Source organism: Agelaius phoeniceus, unplaced genomic scaffold (assembly GCF_051311805.1).
Source record: "Agelaius phoeniceus isolate bAgePho1 unplaced genomic scaffold, bAgePho1.hap1 Scaffold_403, whole genome shotgun sequence".
In the NCBI taxonomy this organism is placed as follows: Eukaryota; Metazoa; Chordata; class Aves; order Passeriformes; family Icteridae; genus Agelaius; species Agelaius phoeniceus.
The window spans coordinates 5644-13570 of NW_027509989.1; the positions used below are offsets into that span (position 1 = coordinate 5644).

Below are 7927 nucleotides of genomic sequence, written 5' to 3' on the forward strand. Positions count from 1 at the left end.
TTCAGAGCCTGCCCACAATAAAAACCCCGCCCCAAAGTCTGACCACGCCTCCAATTGAGGCTCCACCCCCAACCAGGCCCCGCCCCCAGTTCAGACTCCGCCCCCCAGTTCAGACCCAGGGCCAGGCCCTTCCCTGTGAGAAAAGGAGCCGTGAACACCCAGAGCTGCTTTGCTGAAGGGTTCATTGATTATTGATTATTGATCACTGATTATCGGTTATCGATTATCGGTTATCGGTTATCGATTATCGATTATCGGTTATCGATCACTGCGGGGGCCGTTCCCAGGGCGCCTCCTCAGGGTCGATCATCTCTGGACGGCCTGAATGGGACAGGAGGGAGTGACCCCAGAGTGACCCCGGAGTGACCCCTGAGTGACCCCGGAGTGACCCCAGTGTGACCCCGGAGTGACCCCTGAGTGACCCCGGAGTGACCCCGGAGTGACCCCAGAGTGACCCCAGAGTGACCCCGGTGTGACCCCGGAGTGACCCCGGAGTGACCCCAGAGTGACCCCGGTGTGACCCCGGAGTGACCCCGGAGTGACCCCGGAGTGACCCCAGAGTGACCCCAGAGTGACCCCGGAGTGACCCCACAGTGACCCCAGGGACACCAGAGCCCCACAAGGGGCAGCCGGGCTATATACTGGTCTATACTGGTCTATACTGGTCTGTACTGGTCTATACTGGTCTATACTGGTCCATACTGGTCTATACTGGTCCATACTGGTCTATACTGGTCTATACTGGTCTGTACTGGTCTATACTGGTCTATACTGGTCCATACTGGTCTATACTGGTCTATACGGGTCTATACTGGTCTATACTGGTCCACACTGGTCTATACTGGTCCATACTGGTCTATAGTGGTCCACACTGGTTCCATACTGGTCTATACTGGTCCACACTGGTCTATACTGGTCCATACTGGTCCATACTGGTCTATACTGGTCCATTCTGGTCCATACTGGTCTATACTGGTCCATACTGGTCTATACTGGTCTATTCTGGTCGGTACTGGTCCATACTGGTCCATACTGGTCTATACTGGTCCGTACCGGTCCATACTGGTCTATACTGGTCCACACTGGTCCATACTGGTCCATACTGGTCTATACTGGTCCATTCTGGTCTATACTGGTCCACACTGGTCCATACTGGTCCATACTGGTCTATACTGGTACGTACTGGTCCATACTGGTCCACACTGGTCCATACTGGTCTATACTGGTCCATACTGGTCTATACTGGTCTATACTGGTCTATTCTGGTCTATACTGGTCCATACTGGTCCATACTGGTCTATACTGGTCCATACTGGTCTATACTGGTCCATACTGGTCCACACTGGTCCATACTGGTCTATACTGGTCCATACTGGTCTATACTGGTCTATACTGGTCTATTCTGGTCTATACTGGTCCATACTGGTCCATACTGGTCTATACTGGTCCATACTGGTCTATACTGGTCCATACTGGTCCATACTGGTCCATACTGGTCCATACTGGTCCATACTGGTCCATACTGGTCTATACTGGTCCATACTGGTCCATACTGGTCTATACTGGTCCATACTGGTCTATACTGGTCTGTACTGGTCTATACTGGTCTATACTGGTCCATACTGGTCCATACTGGTCTATACTGGTCCATACTGGTCCATACTGGTCTATACTGGTCCATACTGGTCCACACTGGTCCATACTGGTCCATACTGGTCTATACTGGTCCATACTGGTCCGTACTGGTCCATACTGGTCTATACTGGTCCATACTGGTCCATACTGGTCTATACTGGTCTATACTGGTCTATACTGGTCCACACTGGTCCATACTGGTCCATACTGGTCCATACTGGTCTATACTGGTCCATACTGGTCTATACTGGTCCATACTGGTCCATACTGGTCCATACTGGTCTATACTGGTCTATACTGGTCTATACTGGTCCATACTGGTCTATACTGGTCCATACTGGTCCATACTGGTCCATACTGGTCTATACTGGTCCATACTGGTCCATACTGGTCTATACTGGTCTATACTGGTCCATACTGGTCTATACTGGTCTATACTGGTCCATACTGGTCTATACTGGTCCATACTGGTCCATACTGGTCTATACTGGTCCATACTGGTCCATACTGGTCTATACTGGTCCATACTGGTCTATACTGGTCCAATATATACAAATTACTGGTCTATACTGGTCCATACTGGTCCATACTGGTCTATACTGGTCTATACTGGTCCGTACTGGTCTATACTGCTCCGTACTGGTGCATACTGGTGTATACTGGTCTATACTGGTCTATACTGGTCCATACTGGTCCATGCTGGTCTATGCTGGTCCATACTGGTCCATACTGGTCCATACTGGTCTATACTGGTCTGTACTGGTCTATACTGGTCCATAATGGTCCACAGTGGTCTATACTGGTCTGTACTGGTCTATACTGGTCCATACTGGTCCATACTGGTCTATACTGGTCCATACTGGTCTATACTGGTCCATACTGGTCCATACTGGTCTATACTGGTCTATACTGGTCTATACTGGTCCATACTGGTCCATACTGGTCTATACTGGCCCATACTGGTCTGTACTGGTCTGTACTGGTCCATACTGGTCTATACTGGTCTATACTGGTCCATACTGGTCCATACTCGTCCATACTTGTCTATACTGGTCCATACTGGTCTGTACTGGCCTATACTGGTCTATACTGGTCCATACTGGTCCATACTGGTCCATACTGGTCTATACTGGTCCATACTGGTCTATACTGGTCCATACTGGTCTATACTGGTCTATACTGGTCTATACTGGTCCATACTGGTCTATACTGGTCCATACTGGTCTATACTGGTCTATACTGGTCTATACTGGTCTGTACTGGTCCACACTGGTCTATACTGGTCTATACTGGCCTATACTGGTCCATACTGGTCCATACTGGTCTATACTGGTCCATACTGGTCTATACTGGTCTATACTGGTCTATACTGGTCTATACTGGTCCATAATGGTCCATACTGGTCTATACTGGTCTATACTGGTCCATACTGGTCTATACTGGTCCATACTGGTCTATACTGGTCTATACTGGTCTATACTGGTCCATACTGGTCTATACTGGTCTATACTGGTCCATACTGGTCTATACTGGTCTATACTGGTCTATACTGGTCCATACTGGTCTATACTGGTGCCCACCTCAACTTTCTTGGCTCCGAATCCTTTTGGTTTCTGCAGAGAGAGGGGAGAGGAACCGGGGTCACTGTGGGGTCACCCAGTACAGCCCAGTACAGCCCAGTGTAACCCAGTATAACCCAGTATAACCCAGTATAACCCAGTATAACCCAGTATAACCCAGTATAACCCAGTGTAACCCAGTATAACCCAGTGTAACCCAGTATAACCCAGTATAACCCAGTATAACCCAGTGTAACCCAGTATAACCCAGTGTAACCCAGTATAGCCCAGTATAACCCAGTATAGCCCAGTATAACCCAGTACAGCCCAGTATAACCCAGTGTAACCCAGTACAGCCCAGTATAACCCAGTATAACCCAGTGTAACCCAGTGTAACCCAGTATAACCCAGTGTAACCCAGTATAACCCAGTGTAACCCAGTATAACCCAGTATAACCCAGTATAGCCCAGTATAACCCAGTATAACCCAGTATAACCCAGTATAACCCAGTGTAACCCAGTATAACCCAGTATAACCCAGTATAGCCCAGTATAACCCAGTATAACCCAGTATAACCCAGTATAACCCAGTGTAACCCAGTATAACCCAGTATAACCCAGTACAGCCCAGTGTAACCCAGTATAACCCAGTATAACCCAGTATAACCCAGTATATCCCAGTATAACCCAGTATAACCCAGTATAACCCAGTATAACCCAGTATAACCCAGTATAACCCAGTATATCCCAGTGTAACCCAGTATAACCCAGTGTAATCCAGTGTAACCCAGTATATCCCAGTATAGCCCAGTATAACCCAGTATAACCCAGTATAACCCAGTATATCCCAGTATAGCCCAGTATAACCCAGTGTAACCCAGTATAACCCAGTATAACCCAGTGTAACCCAGTATAACCCAGTATAACCCAGTGTAACCCAGTATAACCCAGTATAACCCAGTACAGCCCAGTATAACCCAGTATAACCCAGTACAGCCCAGTATAACCCAGTATAACCCAGTATAACCCAGTGTAACCCAGTGTAACCCAGTGTAACCCAGTATAACCCAGTATAACCCAGTATAACCCAGTATAACCCAGTGTAACCCAGTACAGCCCAGTATAACCCAGTGTAACCCAGTATAACCCAGTATAACCCAGTATAACCCAGTATAACCCAGTATAACCCAGTACAGCCCAGTATAACCCAGTATAACCCAGTACAGCCCAGTATAACCCAGTGTAACCCAGTGTAACCCAGTGTAACCCAGTATAACCCAGTATAACCCAGTATAACCCAGTATAACCCAGTACAGCCCAGTGTAACCCAGTATAACCCAGTATAACCCAGTATAACCCAGTATAACCCAGTACAGCCCAGTATAGCCCAGTATAACCCAGTGTAACCCAGTATAACCCAGTATAACCCAGTATAGCCCAGTATAACCCAGTGTAACCCAGTATAACCCAGTATAACCCAGTGTAACCCAGTGTAACCCAGTATAACCCAGTATAACCCAGTATAACCCAGTATAACCCAGTATAGCCCAGTACAGCCCAGTATAACCCAGTGTAACCCAGTGTAACCCAGTGTAACCCAGTGTAACCCAGTATAACCCAGTATAACCCAGTACAGCCCAGTATAACCCAGTGTAACCCAGTATAACCCAGTATAACCCAGTGTAACCCAGTGTAACCCAGTATAACCCAGTACAGCCCAGTATAACCCAGTGTAACCCAGTATAACCCAGTATAACCCAGTGTAACCCAGTGTAACCCAGTGTAACCCAGTACAACCCAGTATAACCCAGTGTAACCCAGTATAACCCAGTATAACCCAGTGTAACCCAGTACAGCCCAGTATAACCCAGTGTAACCCAGTATAACCCAGTATAACCCAGTATAACCCAGTATAACCCAGTATAACCCAGTATCCCCAGTCCCTCCCAGTCCCTCCCAGTCCCTCCCAGTATCCCCAGTATCCCCAGTCTCACCTTGATGCAGCCCCCGATGCCTCCCACGATCCCGGACTGCAGGGGCAGAGCAAAGGATGGGACTGGGATGGACTGGGAGGGACTGGGAGGGACTGGGAGGGACTGGGATGGACTGGGATGGACTGGGAGGGACTGGGAGGGACTGGGATGGACTGGGAGGGACTGGGATGGACTGGGGGGAACTGGGATGGACTGGGAGGGACTGGGAGGGACTGGGATGGACTGGGATGGACTGGGAGGGAACTGGGCTGGACTGGGAGGGACTGGGATGGAATGGGAGGGACTCTGAGGGACTGGGATGGAATGGGAGGGACTGGGAGGGACTGGGGGATACTGGGGGGAACTGGGGGGGCTGGGGGATACTGAGGAATTTACGGATTTGGGGGTTTGGGGATCTGGGGATTTGGGGGATTTGGGGATTTGGGGGATTTGGGATTTGGGGATTGGGGGATTTGAGGACTTGGGATTTGGGATTTGGGATTTGGGGATTTGGGGATGTGGGGATTTGTGGGTTCTGGGGATTTGGGGATTTGGGATTGGGGGATTTGGGGGATTTGGGATTTGGGGATTTGGGGGATTTAGGGATTTGGGGATTTTGGATTGGGGGGATTTGGGGGATTGGGGGATTTGGGGGATCTCAGGATTTGGGATTTAGGGATTTGGGGACTTGGGGTTTGGGATTTGGGAGATTTGGGATTTGGGGGAGATTTGGGATTTGGGGGATCTCAGGATTTGGGGGATCTCAGGATTTGGGATTTGGGGGATTTGGGGGATTTGGGGATTTGGGGTTTGGGATTTGGGGATTTTCCCACCTGGCCGTCCCCGATGCCGCCGATTTCCTGTGGGGAGAGCAGGAGATGTGCCCGGGGTCACTGGGGCGTCACCATTGCCCCCAGTGCCCCCCAGTGCCTCCCAGTATCCCCCAGTATCCCCCCAGTGCCCCCAGTGCCTCCCAGTGCCCCCCAGTGCCCCCAGTGCCCCCCAGTATCCCCCAGTGCCCCCAGTGCCCCCCAGCGCCCCCAGTCCCTCCCAGTATCCCCCAGTGTCCCCCAGTATCCCCCCAATGCCCCCAGTGCCTCCCAGTGCCCCCCAGTGCCCCCCAGTGCCCCCAGTCCCTCCCAGTATCCCCCAGTGTCCCCCAGTATCCCCCAGTGCCCCCCAGTCCATCCCAGTGCCCCCCAGTGCCCCCCAGTCCATCCCAGTATCCCCAGTCCCTCCCAGTCCATCCTAGTCCCTCCCAGTCCCTCCCAGTCCCCTCCCAGTATCCCCAGTTTCCCCCATCTCTCCCAGTCCCTCCCAGTCTCTCCCAGTCCCTCCCAGTCCATCCCAGTCCATCCCAGTCCCTCCCAGTCCCTCCCAGTCCATCCCAGTCCATCCCAGTCCCTCCCAGTCCCTCCCAGTATCCCCAGTTTCCCCAGTCTCACCCCAGCACAGATCACTCCGCTGCCCTCCATGTCGGCCTGGGCAGGGACAGCAAAGGTTGGGCAGGGGAGGAGATCAATGGGATCAATGGGATCAATGGGATCAGTGGGATCAATGGGATCAATGGGATCAATGGGATCAGTGGGATCAATGGGATCAATGGGATCAATGGGATCAATGGGATGGGATCAATGGGATCAATGGGATCAGTGGGATCAATGGGATCAATGGGATCAATGGGATCAGTGGGATCAATGGGATCAGTGGGATCAATGGGATCAATGGGATCAATGGGATCAGTGGGATCAATGGGATGGGATCAATGGGATCAATGGGATCAATGGGATCAATGGGATGGGATCAGTGGGATCAATGAGATCAGTGGGATCAATGGGATCAATGGGATCAATGAGATCAGTGGGATCAGTGGGATCAATGGGATGGGATGGGATCAATGGGATGGGATCAATGGGATCAATGGGGTCAATGGGATCAATGGGATCAATGGGGTCAATGGGATCAATGGGATCAGTGGGATCAATGGGATCAATGGGATCAGTGGGGTCAATGGGATCAGTGGGATCAGTGGGATGGGATCAATGGGATAATGGGATAATGGGATAATGGGATAATGGGATAGGATGTGGTCCAGGGCATGGGATGCCATGGGAGTTTTGGGGAGCCCCCCAAGGGTGGGATGGGATTTCTGGGGAGCCCCCAGGCCTGAGCCCAGCGCGGGGCCCTGCAGCCTCACCTGGCTCTGATCGGGCAGGCACAGCAGGATGGAGAAGAGCAGGGCCACGCTGAGCACAGCCACCTTCATCTTCCTCTGGCTCTGGGCAGCGCTGCCTGAGGCTGCAGCAGGTGAGGAGCACCTTTATCCCTGCCGGGACTCCTCCCTGCACCCTCCCTGCCAGCCCCCAGGCCAAAGCCCGGCTTGGCACAGCCCCCAGCCCTGGCCACAAGCCCAGCCCTGGCACAGAGTCCACCCCACCCCACCTGTGGCACGGATCCAGCCCCCTTGCCCGGCATCCCTCCAGCTTCCTGCACGGGGCAGCTGCCCCTGGAAGGGCCCAGGCCCCTGGGGGGCCAAGGGGGGCAGGCAGGGAGCCAAAGGTACCTGGGGACCCTGTGGGGACAGCCCCCAGTCCAACACAATCCATCCTCCAACAGCCCCCAGTGCCAGATCCCCCATCTCCTGCTGCCCCTCCCCTCCCAGAGCTTTCCCTGGGGGACACCCCAGAGCTGAGCCCGGCCCCAAACCCAACATGTGGGAGAACAAGGGGAACAAGGGACATGGGATCAGGTGGCTGATTG

The 7927-nt window shown here is 52.2% G+C and overlaps 1 long non-coding RNA gene across 1 annotated transcript; it reads right to left on the reverse strand.

Moving 5' to 3' along the window:
• Positions 1-209: 209 nt before the first annotated feature.
• On the reverse strand, positions 210-7453 carry LOC143693210 (uncharacterized). The gene is made up of 6 exons (XR_013180722.1): positions 7365-7453; positions 6613-6648; positions 6001-6027; positions 5189-5224; positions 3216-3248; positions 210-321 (listed from the first exon to the last, which is right to left on the reverse strand). It is a non-coding gene; the product is annotated as an uncharacterized LOC143693210 (long non-coding RNA).
• Positions 7454-7927: the final 474 nt, after the last annotated feature.